The 20,821-nt window shown below is 39.3% G+C and overlaps 1 protein-coding gene and 1 non-coding gene across 7 annotated transcripts in view; both read left to right on the forward strand.

Moving 5' to 3' along the window:
• Window positions 1–20,821, forward strand: part of B3galt1 (beta-1,3-galactosyltransferase 1) — a 524,949-nt gene that overhangs the window by 303,969 nt on the left and 200,159 nt on the right. The gene's annotated exons all lie outside the window — the stretch shown is intronic.
• On the forward strand, window positions 11,595–11,713 carry LOC113455999. Its single transcript, XR_003376896.1, has one exon. It is a non-coding gene; the product is annotated as a 5S ribosomal RNA (ribosomal RNA).

Raw genomic sequence — 20,821 nt, forward strand, 5'->3', positions numbered from 1 at the left:
ATTTCTGTCATGGCTTTAGAGTTACTGGATCACACCAAACCTCGCTTCCTTCTCATTCATCAATGCCTGCAACTTTTGCTGTATTCTCTTCTAGGTCCCGGTTAATTATTACACTTCTGTCTAAGTGGATTTCGGTGCAAAATAGCCAATGTCCCTTAGTCAATATCCCCTAAGCTCACTTCGCAACATCTACTAGTTACCATTCAGTTATCAGGGTGACCAGTTTGTAGCTTCCACATATGTAGACACAACAGCAGTTTGTATTGTGTGTTAGGCTTATTTCTTTGCATATTCATGTTGTCACAACTGACAAAATTTCATTTTTCTTTGGGCTAAATAATATTCTTTGAACGTGCACATTTTTTTTCTTTCTTCACTTGCTGATGGACACCTACTTTGACTTCACACCCTACATTTTAATTAGGTGTGAGAATTCTTTCTTCTCTCAATTTTATTAATATTTATTGTTAATTTTATCACAATAATAGCCAATTTTGACTACAGGGACATATCTTATAGATAGTTTTGGCTTACATTTTCCTGGTGGCTAAATACATTGAGAGTATTTTATTTTACATGTATTTATTATTGCTTCTTTTGAGACATGTCTATTCAGATCATTTATTTACCCATTTTAATTGAATTAATGTTTTTAGTTTTATTGATTTCTTTATATATTAAAAATAGTATAGATGAATTATTGTTAATGTTATAATGTTATAACATAATAAATGTTAATGAACATACAGCATATATAATAATTATTAACATTGATAAAGATAATGATAATAATGTATTGATTGATTTTGCTATTAATTGTTGGATATAAATAATTGATTATTAGTTATTGATTAAATAATCAATATCATCTATTAATATTATTTGTTATTTTATTAATAAATGCTATTTAAAATTAATGAATAATATTAATAGATATAATACATTAAATCAACACAATAAGGAATAAGATCATCTGATCTTCTAAGTAGTGACAAAAAGTGTATATGATAGACTCCAACATGTTTTCATTATAAAATCCTTGAACAAAAAAGACAACATTCTTGTAAGATAACAATCTTATAAGCACCAAGATAATGAATAGAGAAAACCTGAACGCACTTCTCTAGGATAAGTGTGCACACACACATTGTTTTTATTCAATATACTAGAGGAACGTTTATGAAAGTCAGTTAAGAAAGAGATGAAATAAAAGGGTTGTAAAAAGAAAAAGCTGAATTATCCCTGTTCTCAGATGATGTCATTTGTGTGTAGAGAAAAAAAGATCCAAAGGCTACAAAAGACAATGAGAACTAATTAAGGAATTGCATAAAACTGCAGGATATGAACACAACCCGCAAAAGTCAGTGACATTTTAACCTATGAGCAATTTCGTTGGGAAAGAATAATGAAAACAATCCCATTCTCTATAGCTATAACAATAAAATAATTAAATTACCTAACAATAATTGTAACTAGCGATGTTAAAATGAAAACTTTAAAACACTAGCGACCTTGAAAAGGAATGACACACATATACGCACATTCATGGATAGGGAGAAAAAGTGTTGTTAAAATGCACCTGTGCTTACTGGTTTATGTCAGCTTAACACAAACCTAGGCATACCTTGGAAGAGGAAGTCTCATTCAGTAAAATGTCTCCGTAAGACTGGCTTGTAAGTGAGTGTGGGCACCATTTTCTTGATTGATGGTCGATGTGGGAGAACCCAGTCCACTGACAGGTAGTCCTCTGTTGTATAAGAGTGTAGGCTGAGCAAGTGATGAAGAGAAAATGAGTTAGCAACATTTCCCCGGGGCCTGTGCTTCTGTTGCTGGCTCCAGGTTTCTGCCTTTCCTCCTCAAGTTGCTGTTGTTCATAGTGTTTTATCACAGCAACTGACACCCAACATAAGACAGTACCTAAAGTGATTATTGATTCATTGTAATCCCCATAAAAATACCATGGACACTTTTGACACAACTAGGAAATAAAAGAATAATACTAAAATCTTTACGGGAGCATGACAGACCTCTAAGACACAAAGCAATCTAAAACAAAAACAACTGAGCTGAAGGCACCACAATGCCTGACTCCAAAACACACTCCAGGAATATGGTAAAATGCACAGACAAACAAACAAGAAAAAGACAGCATTATATTGGCATAATCCGGTACCATCAGAGAGCAATAGTGATCCCAGAAATAAAACTACATCTAAAGCCAGCTGCTCCTCAACAGACCTACCAGAAATATACACTGGTGAAAGAACAGCCTTTTCAACAAATGCTGTTGAGGAAACTAAAATCTATATTCAGAACAAGGGCACCTAGCCTGTATCCCTCCCCTTGTATTAAAATTAACGCATAATAAATCAATAGCCTAATACATAACCTAGAACTGTTTGCTAAAGCAAAGAACGGAAGCACTTTAAGAAACTGTAATAAGTGGTGGTTTCTAGACAGTTATTCCTAAAATGTAAATGCATACAGACAAACAGAACTTTATCTCACTCTCTCACTGGCCAGTGATCATGATTATGACCAATATGACATTCATATTGAATTTTTTTCTAAACCCATGACACATACACTTCATATACTTCATCCACAGGCACTGCTGGTATTGTAGATAAAATGGCACCCCATAGACTCTTAGACTAACTTCTCAAAGTAAGTAGTAGAGTCAAGAAAAGAAACCTGGAAGCTAAGCAGTCTATGGAGAATCTTTATGATCATACTGAAGCCCGAATTTAGGACACTGCCCAATGCTACCCCCAAGACAGAAAAGAAAAAGGGAAAATCAGTGATGTTTCATTTCTTCAGACTAAAGCATCCCATAGCCTCTTCCTCATGCCTCTGGTACTGACTGGAAGAGGCAGGCACACATATCTACTATTCTTCACAGAATATGCTCTTCCAAAATTTTCACTTTTATGAGGTTCATTGAAATGGAGCATTTCCTATTTACGAATGTTGGAGGCCCAAATGAGCTGCCACGGTGATTATTTAGAAGGGTCTGGGAAAATCAGAAAAGGCCTAATCTGTAGGGTGTTTATACTATGACCATACTGGCAATCTCTGTGTGGTTCTATCTCTCATGATGAACTAGACACCCAAGAAGTTATCTTGAACTAAATCACCTACATCTCTCTTTTATGTGTTTACATGGTCGAGGTTTGTAATTGACCATGAGTAACAAGACAACTTAAACTCAGGAAGTAAAATAAGGTAAAATATCACAAGATGATTAGGAGTCTGGTGTTCATGGTTCCAATGAGAGCGTTTAGAACCATTAGTAGTAATTATTATTACTCAAATTGTTATGCTAAAGCAGTGCTGGTATTTTTTATGCTGGCATTCATTGGAATATGCAGGTTTTAAAGTCCTGAAGCAGAGGACTGTGCCTAAAGCAGTGTTGCATGTGCTCAATTGTGCTGTTCCCGATGAAATAGAAGTTCCCAGTGGCAGAAAAGCAGCAAAAGGCATTTTGATGTGGCTAGAAACAGCTGGGAGGTGCCGCTCCCTTATAAAATTGAGAATAAGTGTTCTTGTTGATTTGACTGATGTCTTCCTCCCTTAGAAAGCCCAGGAAACCTTGAGTCTGGAGACAATGAGAGAAACATCTTTCAAGCTCACCTACTGAATTTATCTTCAAAATATTTTACCACCTTTTATTCTGACTGATAGATCCCTAGTAAATTTTCTATTGCATTCCCAAACTGAAACCTTCTTTGAAAGAATTTTCGAGGCTGAGTTTGTTATCTAAGTTTAGTATCCATCTACCTGAGAGCCCTATTGTACCACACAATATCATTGCAACTAAACTTAAATTATAGAAACCCCCACAAGTTCACTGTTGAATGTTTTTCTGTGTCCTCATTCTTTCAGATTATACCACTATGTGCATTCTTGCACAAACGTTCTCTGTGGTGCTTGCGGGGTTCTGATTCTTTTATTCCTTTAAGCAAAACTCCCAAGGTTAATGGGGACTATTTGTGAAATGAATTCAACAGCCACTGAGGCTAGACTGGCCACCGTGTTCTCAACACCCTGATTCATTTCTCAGAACTCTTCTAAAATTTTTGGAGCAATAGAAAAGAAACAAAAGTGAATTACAATAAAAAAATAAAATGCTTATCATTCTTGGAAATATTCCATTCTTCTCTAAAAACTTTTTAAAGCAAAACAAGATTATGTAGACAAGTTTTAATATCTAACTATCAAATTATGAGTTCAAGGATAGAAAGCCATGGGCATTGTGATAGATTAAGCACTGGTGGCTAAGGACTGGGTTGTCAATGTTGCTGAACATCTTCAATAGCTGCAGATGCATTGAAACTCTTCTGCCCTTAGTCATTTCCAATAAATGTTCATAATTGGTGTGTGGGCTGTGGCAAGACATCTACTTCCCACCAGGATAACGATTGAAAACTAACAAAGAGAAAGGTAATAGTGGCATGCGGGTAAATTGTTTCCCCCCTGAATGGCATTTACTAGTGACAAGGTTTCAGTTCCTTTTCTGAAATCTCACAATGATAAGCAGGAGGACAGCTCAGAATTTATTTCTTTCGACCTTTCCTTTCACAGAACAGCATCTGAGGCATGCCTTGATGGAGCATCTGTGTAGAAATCGCAAATCAGATTTCCTGAATATAAGCTTGAGAGGCGACCTGATGCATCCCAACTGTCCTTGGCACAATCCGAGAACATTTCCAAGAGAGCCAGGTCTCCTGGTTGTAGAAACATAAGGCTCTCTTTCTTGTTTTAGACCTCTCATTGCTTGTGGGTAGTATTAGGAATATTTCTTAAGATGAGCTTCTCCGCCAACACTGATAATTCCAATCAAACCAAATTAGACCAAATAAAAGATGCCCATGCGTAATGCAGTCCTCCTGGGTGGCCTGGAAAAGCATGGCGAAGGGGAGAGAGAGACCATGTGAAACCTGGAGATCACATTCTGGGAGGCAGCCTAAATAGACTGTGGGGATGGTCCTGACCCTTTCTTGGGAGAAGTCACTGTTTGGCAGGCTTTTCTAGAAGTCAGGTCTAAACCAAGGCAACTTTTAGGGGGCTTGAAATGAAGCTTCCTGCTCTATTCCTGCCCCATTGGGGTGAGTGCCAGGGGCTAGGATGACACTTTTAACCAAAAAAATCCCAGACATCCTTGGATATAGGGGTGTCAGGGGGCTAGGGTCTCACTTTCAACTAAAAATCCCAGACTCCTTGGATATAGGAGTATCAGGGGGCTGAGGTCTAACTTTTGAACAAACATCTCAGACTCCTTGGATATAGGATTGTCAGCTCAAGTCTGGCTACTTCCTGGGGTAATGCCGGAGAGGGGAAAGCTGGGAGTTGCTGGGCTCACACTCAGCGAGAGGCGTGGCTGGAGTGACATCTGGTTTACTGTCATCCTGGAGACCTCAGGCAGCTGTTTCTTGAGGGAGATCAAAAGGCAGGTGGCTAGGAGAAAATTATTTATTATTATTATTATTATTATTATTATTATTATTATTATTATTATTATTATTATTATTATTGACCCTATGAATGGGACTAATCATGAAAAGTCATTAACTGCCATTAAGAATGGGACAGAGAAGTGCCCTAGTTGTACAGATAAGGCTTAAGTGTGTAACTGGGACACAGTAGCAGACAAAACCAGACTTTAGCTGGTTGGTGTCCTTGATCCGGGAGAGTTGGTACCCATGGTGAAGTCCCAGGAGCTGGTGCATGTGTTGGCATTATCTAGAGAGCGCTTTGTAAGTTGGTCTTGGTCCAGACAGCAGGAGTGACCTGTAAAATATGCTTGAAAATGGGTGAGGTTAAAATAGGCTCTGGAAACTGTTAGATTTTTTTTTTTTTAACCAGACCTGATTTTTGATACAGCAGCAGAACTTTTTCCAGGAACCTGCAGGTATATGTTAGAGAACTGGAACAGATTTACATCTTGGTGTTGTAGAAATAGGCTATTGCTGTAGGTTTAAAAGTATGCTCATTTTAGAAAACAATTAAAGGGAACTGGGAACTCTGGATTTTTTTTTTTAATGCACCTGAAACCTATTAATCTTGAAGTATGAAGCCCGTGAAAGAGGCATACCGGTCTGTGTTTTAGCAGGAAACTTAACATGTAATGATCTGCCAGTACCTTAAGTCATCAAATGCCACTAGACAGATCTGGGAGGGATATATGAGCAGAAATGAGGTAGCTTTTTAGCTACACAGGCAATCCAAAGACTCTCCTCAGTCCTTGGCAAACACCAGCCTAGAAGCAGTGCTTGTTAGCGACTGAGTACAAGAGGACCAAAGATTTTCCTGTGGGTGGAAGAACTCTGGGGAAACTCCAACATAAGCATTCTGAGAGGCTACATCACCTGGGCCACCCATTTCCCCTGGTGTCTGGTCGCTTTGTTCTGAAAACACACAGACTTTCAACACAAGTATAGAATGTGCAATGGGCACAAGTCAGTTAAAGATGGTTTGTTTTGTTTTATGTTTGAGCAGGTAAAATATTCATAACATGTCTTGTAGTTGTTTTTTGGGTTTATTTCTTTATGTGTATAGCTGGGATTTGCAGGGGGGTCTTCCTTGATCAAATCTGATCTTTATCAACCTTACATGAATTCACAACCTTTTATTTTCTCTGGAAATATAACCTCTTCTCCAATGCAACAGATTTTTTTTATTTCTATTTTGAAGTTTAAGACATTTTTAAAATATATACGTTGGTTTAATTTAGCAGTTTCCATAATCCAGTGTCTCAGCAGCTATCATTAGTTCATCAGCAATCAAAAAATTCAAAGGCAAACAATAGCATACAGGATAGAGACTCCTTGTGTGTTTCCCAGTCCCATGTGGCTTATCTTTTTATTATTATTTTACTCTTTCTTTAAAGACTTCATTATTTTTCATTATTTTTGTTTATTTTTATGACTGCGTATAAACTTCTTTTATTTCTTAAGACTACTCACAATGTTAAATACACTGTAATTAACGGTGTATCTGCTTTACTGAATATCTGTAACCTTTTCCATCTGCATGAGCAAAACTTAAACTGCCAGACAGCTTAGCTCATGGCCTACTGGTGACTTACACTGTCTCCTCAGTTCCCTGTGAGCCTAGCTTCATGGTGCAGGTACCAGTGAGAGTCATATTTACTACCACAGCTCTGGGCAGTTTCTAGGTCTACACTGCTGTAGGCATTTCCACCTAGTCTGCGGCCACAAGGTAGCTTTCTGTCCACTGCTCAAATTTCCATTCAAGTGCTTGGTAATAGGGCGGCTTAAAAGAGCCATGCCTCTGTTTGCCTAAAGCTGAGTGTACCCATAGTCACCAAGAAGTCACATTTGGCTCTATTTTTTCTGTGTTTAGAAACTTTTTAAAACCTTGCTTAGGTTTTATATGTAAATACATGTCCCTGCTTGGACGCCATTTGTTGACAGACTTTTTGTTGTTGTTGGGATTGTCAGCTTCTGAATAAAGACACAGAGACTTACTGTTCATTATGAAAGCTCAGCTAATAGCTTAGGCTTGTTTCTGTCTAGCTTAAATTAATTTAGATTAATCCATTTCAACTAATCTACATGTTGCCATTTGACTCGTGACTTCTCCCTCTCCTCCTGCACATCCTACTTCCTCTGTGTCTGCCTGGTGACCTTTGCATTCTTCTTCCAAGCATTTTCTCTGCCCTGAAAATCCTGCCTAGCTAAGTGGCCGTATAGCATTTTATCAAACCAACCACAGTGGCATATCATCACACAGTGTAAAGGAATATTCCACAACAGAAACAGGCTTGCTTTGGCTCAGATTCCCTTTATCAAAGATTGCTTCATGGGAATCTGTTGTTCATCATGTGCAGGGTTCAGCAACAGAGTTTGATAAAAACAGTGGGAAGCACATAGAGTGCTCACATAGAGTGGAAGTTACAGTGTAAAGCAGCTTTGACCCTGTGCTTCTCTTGCCCAGGAAACAGTTAATGGTGTTACCCAGGAAGTATCATGGGGCACAAAAGGGCATGTGTTTGCAGCCTGAACGCTGACAAAGAAGCAATTCTTCCTGCTAAAGAGGGTAGAATAAATCTTCCCTTTGCCCTAGCACACCCGGAGCTGCTGATCCAGCAGAGAATGCTGAATGCTCACATCTACTGAGGCTGCAGGGTCAATCAAAGCAACAAGAGCCATAGCGGGGGTTAACCAAGAAGGCATGAAACCAACATTTTGCTGAACATATTGGGAAAAGCAAAGTCTTGAGGCCATTGAGAAAAGCTGTGCCCAGAAGAATCTCAACACCCAAGAGCTAAAGGGTTCAATAGTAAATAAAAGAGAGTGAGGAGTAGCCAAGCTCAGAAGGACTAGTCTGGGGGGAGAGTAGCTAAGGAGAAGAGGCATCACTGAGCCCAGGCCAGATTCCCTTGTCCCTGTGACACAGAACTGTGGGTATTCTGAGACTGAATGCCAGCTCCACCATTATCCTGCTGTGTCATTGTTTGGGTCATTGAACCTCTCAGAAGCTTAGATGTTTCACCTATAAAACAAGCTTACAAAACTGTGAGAACAGGAGAAAGTAGATGCAAAGTAGGCATTGGTTAAAGAGCAGTGGCTTTTTATTCTCTAAAGGGCTGTTCATCCATCCATCACAAAGAAGGCTTCAGTAGTTTTCTCAAAATTGCAGCCTGTCTTCTGCTGTTCCATGTCAGGGGTCAAAGCCAGATGACTGCCTTGCAACTAGATTTTAAATGTGTTTATTCTCTTTCAGTGAGGCACCCCTTTGATGAGTTTTTTACAAGTGTCTTGTCTCCTACTTTTACCTTGCTGCCCTCCTACCCCTCAATGCTAGGTGTTCTTTATGGACAGACATACTCGTTTATCTTTGTTCCCACTGATTTTCATACTTTTCCCCATGGTGGGTACTTAATAAATATTTAATATTTATTATTTATTAATTACTAATATTTAATAGTCTTTCTTTGCTTACTTCATGTCAAATCTTTAAATTTTTTGTTTTAAAAGGCCATGCACCTTAAAAGAAACCTTGAAGAATTTTATATAGGCACATTACATGTTTGCGAATGTATATCTCTAGAAGCCGGGAAGGACCTCTCCAGACTGGCAGATGATACCATCCCTATTCACAGACAGGAACACCTACAAAAGGGTCTTTAAAGTATTCATAGAAGTGACATTCTAGAAATGTTATAGGGATATGGGAAGATTCCTCCACCCCGCTTCCGATAAAAAGCAGTCATCCAGTTTCCCGGGCAAATTGTTTATTCATTATGTAAAAAGATCTTGAGGAAATGAAGACTTGAAGCAGCAGGCAGTAGTTGTAGTCAATGTGGACCGTCACCACAGTTCCTCATTTCCATTCATTGTTGCTAAGTTTAGCCTTCAATGGTTTTAAGACCCAGCCTTGACCGTGACGATCCTGCTATTGATGATGTTTTCATCAGTAGCCTCTCTCCAAGCACCGCACAATCTTCTTGCATTGCCATCGTTAAACACGGGGGAAATGGAAAGAACTGCCTGCATTTCCCTGTATCGCAGGATAACTGCAGCTACCCAGCCAAAGCCTCACAGCAATCCAAAGGCTCACAACCCCATGTTCTCTGCTTCGTCCTCCCTGCCATTGCCATCCTCAAAGGAGCTGTAGGCCTGCCCTGGTGGGTGACCCCATTTTCTAAGCAATACCTGCATCTAGGGTGAGAGACAGCACCTAAGTCTCCTTAAAGCCATAAGAAATAAAAATATCCAGAGTATTTTATTAGCTGAGTGTTATGTGTGCCACCACTGCCATCATCGTAGTGAGTGATCACCAACTGACTTCATCTGTACTCTGTACAGTTCATAGTTCATGCACACAAGCTGTCCAACCTATCATTGCGTAGTTTTTGGGCAGGTGATCATATTGAATCATTTGTTTGAGAGGTTGGTGAACAAAGTCCTGGGTATTAGTCTTGTTAAACAAGAAACTGATGAGACAAGGATAGCTTTGACTAGGCCATTCTGAAATGGAAGTAGAGTGTTTGTTAACAGTGTCACCCCTATGGTCAGGATGGGTGTCGCTATTGCTGTTCAAGCTTAAACACTTACTGGTTATAGTGTGATCTTGGACTCCTTAATTTCAATGTCTGTTTCCCTTCCATAAAAGTACAAATAATTATGGGACATGGCCATTGTGGTGAAGATTAAATAACCCTTATGATGTCCTTAGACTGTTTGGGAGTTAGAATATATTCAGTAACAATAGTAGCCACTTCAAGCCTCACTGAAAGAACATAAAACAAACCACAGGGTTTCTATCCATGTCTGCTCCTGTTAAGGCTGAGTTCTGAGACTCTGCCCTGTGAATCTCTTTCTGTAACTCCTTCTAGACTGAATGAGACGGGAGGTGAATCGGCACCCAGAGTTCCTTCCTTCTTGCCAAACCAACACTCTCTGTTTTTTCAGATTTACTTCACACCCTTCTCTTTCAGCTGTTGAGTTCCCTATCAATACCCTCTTCCCTCTAGGTGAGAAACTAACCACCAGAACAGGGACATCTAATGAGTGCTTCTGTCCAGTTGCCCAGAGAGCAGAGGGAAGGCCCCAGGGGTAAAATTAACAACAAATTCTATGAGTAAAGAGGAGCAAGGGAATTGATTATTATTTTTCCAAACAGTATTTTGTCTTATAAATTTGGAACTACACTTAAAAAGAGATTTTTATTAATATCTTTCTCAAATTTAGTTAATCCTAAGGGGGGGGGGGATACTATATTCAGGAAGATATACAAATCCCATTTGGTGAAAAGTATTGGCTGTACATGTTTTTATGTGGAATCTTAACACAAGTTAAAAGATTAAGAATGATACTCTTTATCTTTGTAATCTAGTATATTAACAAAATTCAGGCTAAGTGCTTATTTCAGACTAGTGCTTATTAGAATTCCATAATACACCCCAGAAATCCAGCTGTTACCTCAAAGGAAATGTGCTAAAGAGTTAAAAAAAATACCTTAAGAAATAATCCAAGCATTTGGCCAAATATGGCTCACTGTTCTCCATTCCTTAGCCACAGAATCATTGACTACATTTAATTACAACAATTCAAATCCTAAAAGTTAACATAATACACACTTATTAAATTATAGAAACACATGGAAATGAAGCACCATTCCTATCAAGAAAGCTTTTGAAATATAATTTGGGCACTGAAAACTTATTTTGAGAGGAGAACATGAAAGTCTGTTTCAAATTGTTTATTAACGGTTGATAAATGTTTTTCCCCATCTTTCTCTCTGTGGTACAGATGGAAGTAACATCTTCCAAATCCACTTATCAGCTATACATATGTGTAAATTAGCCTGTTCAAATTACAGGTTTTCTTGCATGCCTTATTAAATTCTGCCAAAGCTGTTATCAGAACTGATTTTATACTCTTGGGTATTTGTGAAAACTGACAATGCAGGCCCATGAAATAATCCCTCCAAAAGACTTTAAAAAAATGTTTGATCAGATGTCAATAAAATAATGGGATGCCCAGATAGACAAGTATCCAATCTCACCCACCACAAATATTCTCACTTGCGTGACTACTAGACTCATACTAGAAGATGCTAAAACAGTCTATGGCCATACCACCCTGAATGCGCCCGATCTCGTCTGATCTCAGAAGCTAAGCAGGGTCGGGCCTGGTTAGTACTTGGATGCGAGACCGCCTGGGAATACCAGGAACTGTAGGCTTTAAAAAAAAAAAAAGAAGAAGAAGATGCTAAAACAATGCTTTTTTAACCTGAGAGTCACAACTACCCATAGGATCACATACCAGATATCTACATTATGATCCATAACAGTAGCAAAAATTGCAGTTTTGAAGTAGCAATGAAATAATTTTATGGTTGGGCATCAACACAACATGAGAAACTATTAAAGATTCACAGCATTAGAGAGGCTGAGAGTCACTGTACCACAGTATTCTTGGTACTGGGTCAGCTATTACAAGTGCTTCTCGTCTTGATGACCCAGAGTATTTCATTGTCAGCTTGGTTATCTGGAGGTCTAGTGGAGAAAGACAGAACTACTGTCCCTCTGTCCTCTCCAGTGGACAGCTACACATGAATGTGCCTGTAGAATCAGGATTTCCACACCGGCAGAAGAATTCTACTTAATTAAGAACACTACTTCTATCCGGAATTCACCAAGGCCAGCTGGCCTGGGTCTGAAAAAAGCCTGGAATAAAACCGGACTCTCTGAACATAGCGGACAATGAGGACTACTGAGAACTCAAGAACAATGGCAATGGGTTTTTGATCCTACTGCACGTACTGGCTTTGTGGGAGCCTAGGCAGTTTGGATGTTCACCTTACTAAACCTGGATGGAGGTGGGTGGTCCTTGGACTTCCCACAGGTCAGGGAACCCTGATTGCTCTTCAAGCTGATGAGGGAGAGGGACTTGATTGGGGGAGGGGGAGGGAGATGGGAGGCGGTGGCGGGGAGGAGGCAGAAATCCTTAATAAATAAATAAATTTAAAAAAAAAGAAAACTACTTAATATTTGACCTCCTGACCAAGTGTTCCCCCATTCATATCATGCGGTTCCACCTGGCCCAAGTTCTAGTACAGCCTAGCTTTTCTTTGGAGAAAGTAGTCACTTTTAGGTCTTACCCATAGTTCTCAATATTTTGATCTTGTCATATGGATCTATAAAGCAATTAGTGAAAAATAGAAATAAAGTAGACACAAAAATGTAAGTATCAAATTGATTGTGGAAAAATTTCAGTCTGACTTTTTTTCAGTATAGAAAAAAAGTATAGACTTGATTTTTCTAGCAAACTATTAACTTTTAGAATCCCCTTCTATATGAATTTCAGTTAAAACTCTAAGGAACCTAATTTGAAGCCACTGTGCTATTAAGGAAGAAGAATTGTAGTTCAGTGTCTTGTGCTTGAAGCATGTAATTGGAAAGAAAGAGGCATCAAAAATGAGAATAATGGCAAGGCAGCCAGGCATTGCACTGGCATATTGGAAAGTTGTGACTTATCCTGGATTAGCCATCCAAAGCTTATTGTTGGAGCAGCAAAGGGAAAACTGATTACAGTGTGTAATCTGTACCAAATTTGAGCGCGTTCACTTAATAAGTACTCCATTTTGGCACCTCCCTAATAGATGTGCCCTATAAATTTTGGAAAGGAACAGTGTGGTGGTATAACTGAGAAATGTGCCCCCATCAACTCATGTATTTAAACCTTTGATCCCTAGTTAGTGGTGCTGTTGGACAAGATGATAGAACTTTTAGGAACAAGATGCCTTGCTGAAGAAAGTATATGACTCAGAGGCGGAGTTTGAAAGCTCATACTTCTGGCTCACTCTCTCTGTTTCAGTGTTTGGGTAGAGGTAGGATGTCTCCGCTTCCTGCTCCAATTGCCTGCTACTATGCTTCTCCCATCATTATGCCCTCTCCTTTTGGACCTGTAAGCTCAATTAAAGCCTTCTCTTTTCTGTTGCCTTTGACCATGCTAGAAACTAAAAGGTATGCACTGACCCACTTCTGCAGTACCTTAAAGGCCAGTGCTTGGAAAACTGCAAGAACATGTGTTTGTTATAAACAATGCCACATGTGAAAGATGCCACTGAGGGAGAAAAAACAGTGGGGAGGCCACTCAGGAAGAATACGGCAAAGGAGAGAAATGATGTTTCAACCGGATGGAGGATAGTACCATTCTTTGAGACAGGCAAAATTGAGAAATATCAATGGAACCATTGTGGAACCAGAAAAGGTACAAAAGAGTTTGCACCTGTCCTTTGAAATATCTGCAGGATATTCAAATGGAGGCGTGTGGTGAGTCTCTTCGCTTGAAAATTTTTCAATTGCGAAAGAGATACTCGAGCTGGAGAAAAGATCAGCTGTTGGTCACTGAATCCTCAAGACAAGCCTAGATCAAGAGAGGAGATTACGTAGTGTGATGCAAGCAGAGTTATGAAGAGATCTTATGCTTCATCGGCGTTTAAGGGAGGATTTGGTCAGGGAGTCCTGTATAACAACCTGAAAGTGGACCACACCCGTGCCGAAGATATATGCTAGCATGTCTCTTCAGCATGAAGGAAGAAAGGATTACCTGAGTGAGCTATTCGTACATCTGCTAACAGCCTCTTAAAGCCTCACACTTTCAGAGCATATAAAATTGCATAGACTCGTGTGCAAAGGATGCTGTGGTGAATTTAGATAAATACCTGATAAATCAAACACCAGAAGTTACAAAGAAGGAACGGGAACCTGTTAAAGGATTGTTTTAACCCTGCTGGATCACTAACAGTTAGGACCTTCGTCTGAGGAAATGGCTCAACAGTTAAGAGGCCCTATTTCCTCTGCATGGTGGCTCACAACCATCTGTAACTCCAGTGCCAGGGATCTGGGGTCCTCTTTTGACGTCCACAGGCACAAGGCACAACCATGGTGTGCAAATATATGAGCAAGCAAAACATCCATACATGCAAAAGAAAATAAAACAACTGCCAGAAACAGCAAATGGGGGAAGAGTTGTATTTGGCTCACATCCGTGGGGGGTTCAGTTTATCATGGTGGGATAGGCATAGCAGCAGCATGGTGGGATAGGCATAGTGGCTGAGACTCCAGATGCTGGTATTTCTGTCATAGGCCATGTGGAGTCAGAATTTCATGGACAGAGACAGAAACACATTATAGACTTCAGAGTCTGTACCCAGAAACCGGCACTTTATTTTATATCATCATTTTCATCACCTATACCCTGTGATTCATTTCTTTCTATTTAAAAAAATAACAATATCGTATTTTTACGTAATACACTGTAATCATATTTACCACCATCTAAACTCTCTTGCTAGGTCACATTGTGTTCAGAGTCTGATCCTTTCTTTGTTACTCTGGTCCTTTTTTTTCTAAGATGTATTTGTTTTATTTCATGTCTGTCAGTGTCTTACAAACATGTATGAATATGCACAATGCCTGGTGCCATGGAGGTCAGAAGAGGGCATTGGATCCTCTGAAACCGGAGTTACAGATCGTTGTAAACCGCCAGTTTGTGTTGGGAATTGAACCTAAATCCTCTGCTAGAACAAATGCTCTTAATCATTAAGCCATCTCTCCAGCCTGTTTGTTTCTCTTACGCTTTTCAGTTTTATTTTTTTCAATCAATCCAGAGATTCAGACTTAGAAGAAGATGCTCTCTGTGAGTTCAACCTACATCTGTTGATAATCTGTTCCTGGCAGTTTTCTTTGGCTTCGTTTATCTTCTTGACCAAAAGATTAGCATATTCTGCAACCTCCTCTTTTTACATTATTCTTGATGCATTTTTTTCCTTCAGAGAATTGTGTTTACATTTGTGTTGCAGGACATGTGGAATAAGAAGACACTACATCTTTGGAGCTTTGGTCCTGGGCATTTTGCCGTTCTTGTTTAAGGGTTTGCTGATAACCTATTGACAAATATCATTTTCTTGGGAAGGATTGAAAAGTATGCAGCTTCCGCGAGCTCTTTGGGATCCCAACCACTGAGGCACGGTGGTATCTATCAGCCTTCTCTTTATTTACCACAACTAAATTAAGAGCACTCAGACTGGCATCCTCACACTGCATCCCTAGACTTGCTCTTCCTCTCTCCAGCTCTCCTTGGTCTATAACAAGAATGCCCAGTACTCAACAGCAGGCACCCTTTGACATGAGGCAAGACACCTTGCTTCGTGGGAAGACCTTGTTTGTTTTTCCCACTACGAATTCATACAACCTAGTCCTTCCATTCTCTGCCCAGAGCATCGGCAGCACCTTCTGTGACCGTGCACTCCTTCTAGAAAACACAGGTTTGCTTTCATTGTCCCCTGCAATGACTTTATGACAGCTGCTGGCTGAGAAGGAGATGCTTAGCTTTGCCTTGATGCAGCTGAACATCCTCTGGGTCCCATAGTGAAGGCAGGGAAGGCTGTCATGTATCTTAAAAGTTCTACACAGAGGGATACCAGCAAATACTGTTAGAAAATCCTCCCAGACTTAAGGAATTGATGATTTAGGATGGGAATGTTTAATTGTAGAAGTGGAGATTTTAGATCAAGAGATTGTCCACGAATGAATTGGCTCATTATAGTAACAAAAGCAAAGGGCTGTTTGAGAAATGGGAACACATTAGGCAAAGCTTTTATCAACATTACTTTCAGAGGCTTCACTGTGTCAGCCAGTCGGTATTTATGCCATGGGAATTAAGAAATGGTATATGTCGGAGGTTTACTTTTTTATTTCCTTTTCTTTCTTTTTCTTCCTTTCTTTCTCTTTCTCTTTTTCTTTCCTTTTTTTTTATATTTTGTAAAAAGCAACACATCACTGACCAAGTGCAGGAACACATTGACACATTTGAATTTTAGGAGACAGAGAACTATTTTTCTTGTCCTGGTGTTATCTATTCATGTCTATGATTATGGAGAATAATTAGTGACGGGGTAGTTTAGGTGATTGGAGCAGATGAGTAACATCTAGATGGCTGATGACATTGGTGTTGGCACTGCACATCCAGCAGAAGTTTGAAATAGAAATAGATGATCCCCGTCATTTCATCCGACTTTGAAAATACATTATTTTATCATAAAAGGGAATGGTAAGAAACAGCAAACACAGAGCTGAAGAGATGGCTTAGAAATGAAGAACACTGCTTTCTCTTCCACAGGACCCAAGCTCAGGTTCCAGCACCTACATTGTAGCTCACAAGCATCTGTATCTCCAGTTCCAGAGGCTCCAACACCTTCCAGACTCCACAGACGTTGCATGAATGTCATACATAGACATATATGCAGGCAAAACACCCGTACATATAAAATAAATAAATAACCAACAAATTCTATTTCACTTTTTAAATTATATAAAGTTATAAATATAGTTTATAAGTATAAACTTATTTATAAATTACAAATATAATTTATAAATATAAACTATATTTATAAAATTTTAGTATAAAAGTATATACTTTTAGTATAAAAGTATAAAATCATTTATAATTTCCTTTTTATTTTTATTGCTATTGTCCAATCATTCATTAAGTTCTGTTCTAAAGCCTATAATCCTATGATTTAAAACTGTACCGCAATTAAAAAAAAAACAAGGGAAAACACTGAATAAAAACAAGTATTTCAAAAGTTAAAATCATGAAACTTGTATAAGAGCTTTAGTCAGAAGAAAAAAAACTGGGTCCGTTTTATGTACTTTTTAATTCGTAATTTCTCATTTTATTTAGAAAATTAATTGCTGGGCTTTGCCAGCAGCTATTCTATTCTGTCTCTCTGGCTCCCAGTGTCAGCGTGAGAACTACAGGATAGTTCAATATGGGTAATTAGACAGATGCCTTGGGCGAGAGCGCAGTCAGAGGAAGCCTCGATGCTGAGTTCTTACGAGATGAAAGTACTGAAATTGTATCAAAACCAAACATCAGAGAAACTTTACCAATTGACAGTAGAGAAATTTGAACTTTTCTTCTACCTTTTGTGGAATATTAATTTTGCTCCTTAGTTCTTCAGCGGCGTGTAAAACGACATTGATTCCTTGTGTGTCTGCCCACGCAATTCATACAGAGCAGGTGAAAACGATATGAGGCCACACCCCGTTCCATGCGCGCTCTCTTGCTCCACGGTAAAGGCGAAGAACTGTTTCTCAAGAGACCGCTTCAGCCACTTCACGTGTATAGTGCTTCTATAATCCAATACTTGCCAGGGGTACAGTTTTTCGGAGTTTCACTGATGCTGTTCTGAACCCTGCCATGTCATATATTACTGAGTTTCAAGATATTTCTGAGAGGGATTAATTACCCCCTTTTTCTAGTGTGGAGAAAAACCTATCTGCCCCTGCTTGTGAACAAGGATCAATAATGATAGTTACACCAATATTAGCCCTGACTGCTCCCTGAAATCAATATTTGTCTCAGTCTCAGAAGCTTTTAACCTAAACTTGGTATGATCTCTGTAGCAGAATTTCCTTTTAGGCCACCAACTAGCTCCCAAATCAGGAGATGGAGACATAGTAGTAACAAATATTTGCCTTTGTATAGTCTTGTTTCTTGCTAGCTTTTATAACTGAAACTGTTTCTCTTCATCTACATTTTGCCTTGGGGCTTTTTACCTCTCTTTCCTTCTGTGTATCATCTTGTTTTCATTGTTTCTCATGTCTGGCAGGCTAGTGGCTGTCTGGCTTCTGGCCCTGGGCGTGTCCTTCTCTTCCTCCCTCCTTCTCTCTTTCTTGTTCTCTCTGGAGCCTTGAGTTCTCCTCCTATTTATTCTCTCTGCCTGCCAGTCCTACTATTCCTCCCCTGCCTAGCTATTGGCTATTCGGCTTTTTATTAGACCAATCAAGTGCCCATCTTTATATAATTCAACCAATGCAACACACACAAATATAACCCACCTTCACATAGTTAGAGTAATATTCTGCAGCATAAACAAATGCGATATGTCTTTGCCTAGTTAAAATAATATTCCACAGCACATCTCCACCCAGATTAACCCTTGTAAAGATCCCATGACATGCAGTTGTTCTTCATCCCTGGCACAATTCCAAGGTGTGGCTCATTGTAACTAAGCAGCATTTCATGCATGTAATGGAAGTCCTTGGTGGGAAAATGGGATATTTCTTCTTGTTCAGTACTCTAGTGGTACAGGTTTCTTTAGACAAAGGCACAAACCTTAGAAGTTATAACAGAAAGCTGTCTCTGTCCACTTACCCTTTCTTGCCTATGTGCTTTTCCTGTTTGTGGAAATGGAAAAAAAAATAGAGGCTGCTGTAGTGTTTACTTGGCTCATTTTTGGAGAGCCCAGAAATAGCAAGATACACTAGAGAACTTGAGTTAAGTTCAAGGGAGATCCAGTAGGAGGAGCAAGCTTACAGTTCTCTATTGCAGACTTAGCTAGAGAGGTGGTTCTATTGTTGTGATTTGCCTTTTCAGGTCTCAGGAGACTGAGTACTTCCCATCCCCTAACTGCTTGCTACCATTTCTAGGATAATTCATGGAGGGGGGAGGGTTGGAGTGAATTAATATCTGTGAAGGATTTATCAAAATATAAACCCAGAGCTGAGGGCTTTCTTTCCTTGTGTGTTTGAGTCTCACCGTGTTCAGAAATTGTCAATTATACCCTCTGAGCTTGCCTGCAGCAACCAGCCTAACAGTGGTCTGACTGTAGGATCCACTGACAACGAAGATTTTCTTTACTTACAGATCACACGGGTTTGGCATAACTACACCATAGCTCCTATCTGGCTTACTGATCCTATGAGCACATTGCATTGTAGGATAAACATTTTAGAAAGGCTAAAATTGTGAAAATATGTGTGGCTGGAGAGAGTAAATTAAAGAGGAAACCAGGGAGAATTTTCTAGCCCGCCCCAGCACATTGGCAAATCTGGTAAATAGCCTATGAAGAATTATTTCTGAGAGCTTGTCATTGCTAATCCAATTTATAGTCTTTCGATGTGTGTTTGATCAAGTGAAATGAAAAGAAAAAATGATATACTCTAATTTCTATGTTTTCTTCATAGTTCAATGAAACTTAAATTCACAGTGTAGGATGGACGGTTGCCGTAATCACTAACCCTATAAAAGAAGTTAATTTAATAGGTGAGGACTATTCTTTTACATTTGGAAAGCAATATTGTCACCCTCTTCTCCTTCAATTACAATGTGTGAAATCTCGTTAGAATTTTATTGAAGATGCTTTTATAGTTCTTTGTGTTTCATTACCTCCCAAAGCAATTTCTATAATATACCATGGCAAGAGCTGAACTCTATAGAAAAGTCCATTCTCCGGCAACATTGGTGCATGCCCCTGGAAGACCAATCTGTAAAGACTAATTGTTTCAATGTGGTAAATGTTCTGTCTGTTGGGACGGCCCCATGCACCATTCCAATGATTCTAAACTGTTCATCTGGAGTAAGACTTCCTATTCTCACTCCTGCTGACACTCGGGACAAGGTAAGTCTATGAAACCTGCCTAGTGTAGTAACTTAGCCTAAGTCGTAGCTCTGGGTATCAGAAACAACTCACTTCAAAAAATGGCCATGAAAAATAGCTTCAGGCTGGGCCTGAGCACATCCCTACAATCCAGTTGCTCATGAGGCAGAATAACAGTTGAAAAGTTAAGACCTACGTATGCCACAGAACAAGTCCTGCCTGTCCTGGGCACCATGGTGAGACCATGTCTCAAAATAAAAGATCAATAAAAAGATCAGGGTGAGTTATGCACCTAAGTAGGCAGTGGTTGCCTCTCATGCATCCACAAGACTCGAAGAGCAATAATCCCCAAATCAAATCTGATTAAGAATCTTTGTCATACTGGGAAGAGGCCCTGGGAGAATCTGTCTCACCCCTGTGATAATGATCCTCAGAGAAGATGCCAGAGAATGGGATAGATAAAATCCTTAGGACCAGATGGCAGGAGCTTTCAGGTTTTATGCTCCATTGTTAGAGCATCAAACTACCTCTGAGTTAAGGCAGTGTCAGATCTGGGTTTAAAGACAGGAAATATGGCATCTACTTTTCTCCTCATGTTTCTTTATTTTCTCTAAGGTAAAATGTTAATCCGTCAGCATGCCGAGTAAAATAAGCCAGACACAGAAAGGTAAATAAAACAGTTTCTTTTCCCATAGAGGAAAGCTGGAATATGAACACACAATAAAAGCAGAAGAGGAGTGATACCGAGTGACTTTCCTTGGGTAGATGTTAGCAAACATCTATATACTCCTGATGAGATAATGGTAGCAACCCAAAGGATGGATTCTGCTCAAGTCTGTCTTAAAGAAGCAGTGGGTTTATTGGAAGGCACTTACATACATACATATATATATATATA

Source organism: Microtus ochrogaster, chromosome 4, assembly GCF_000317375.1.
Source record: "Microtus ochrogaster isolate Prairie Vole_2 chromosome 4, MicOch1.0, whole genome shotgun sequence".
Lineage (NCBI taxonomy): Eukaryota > Metazoa > Chordata > Mammalia > Rodentia > Cricetidae > Microtus > Microtus ochrogaster.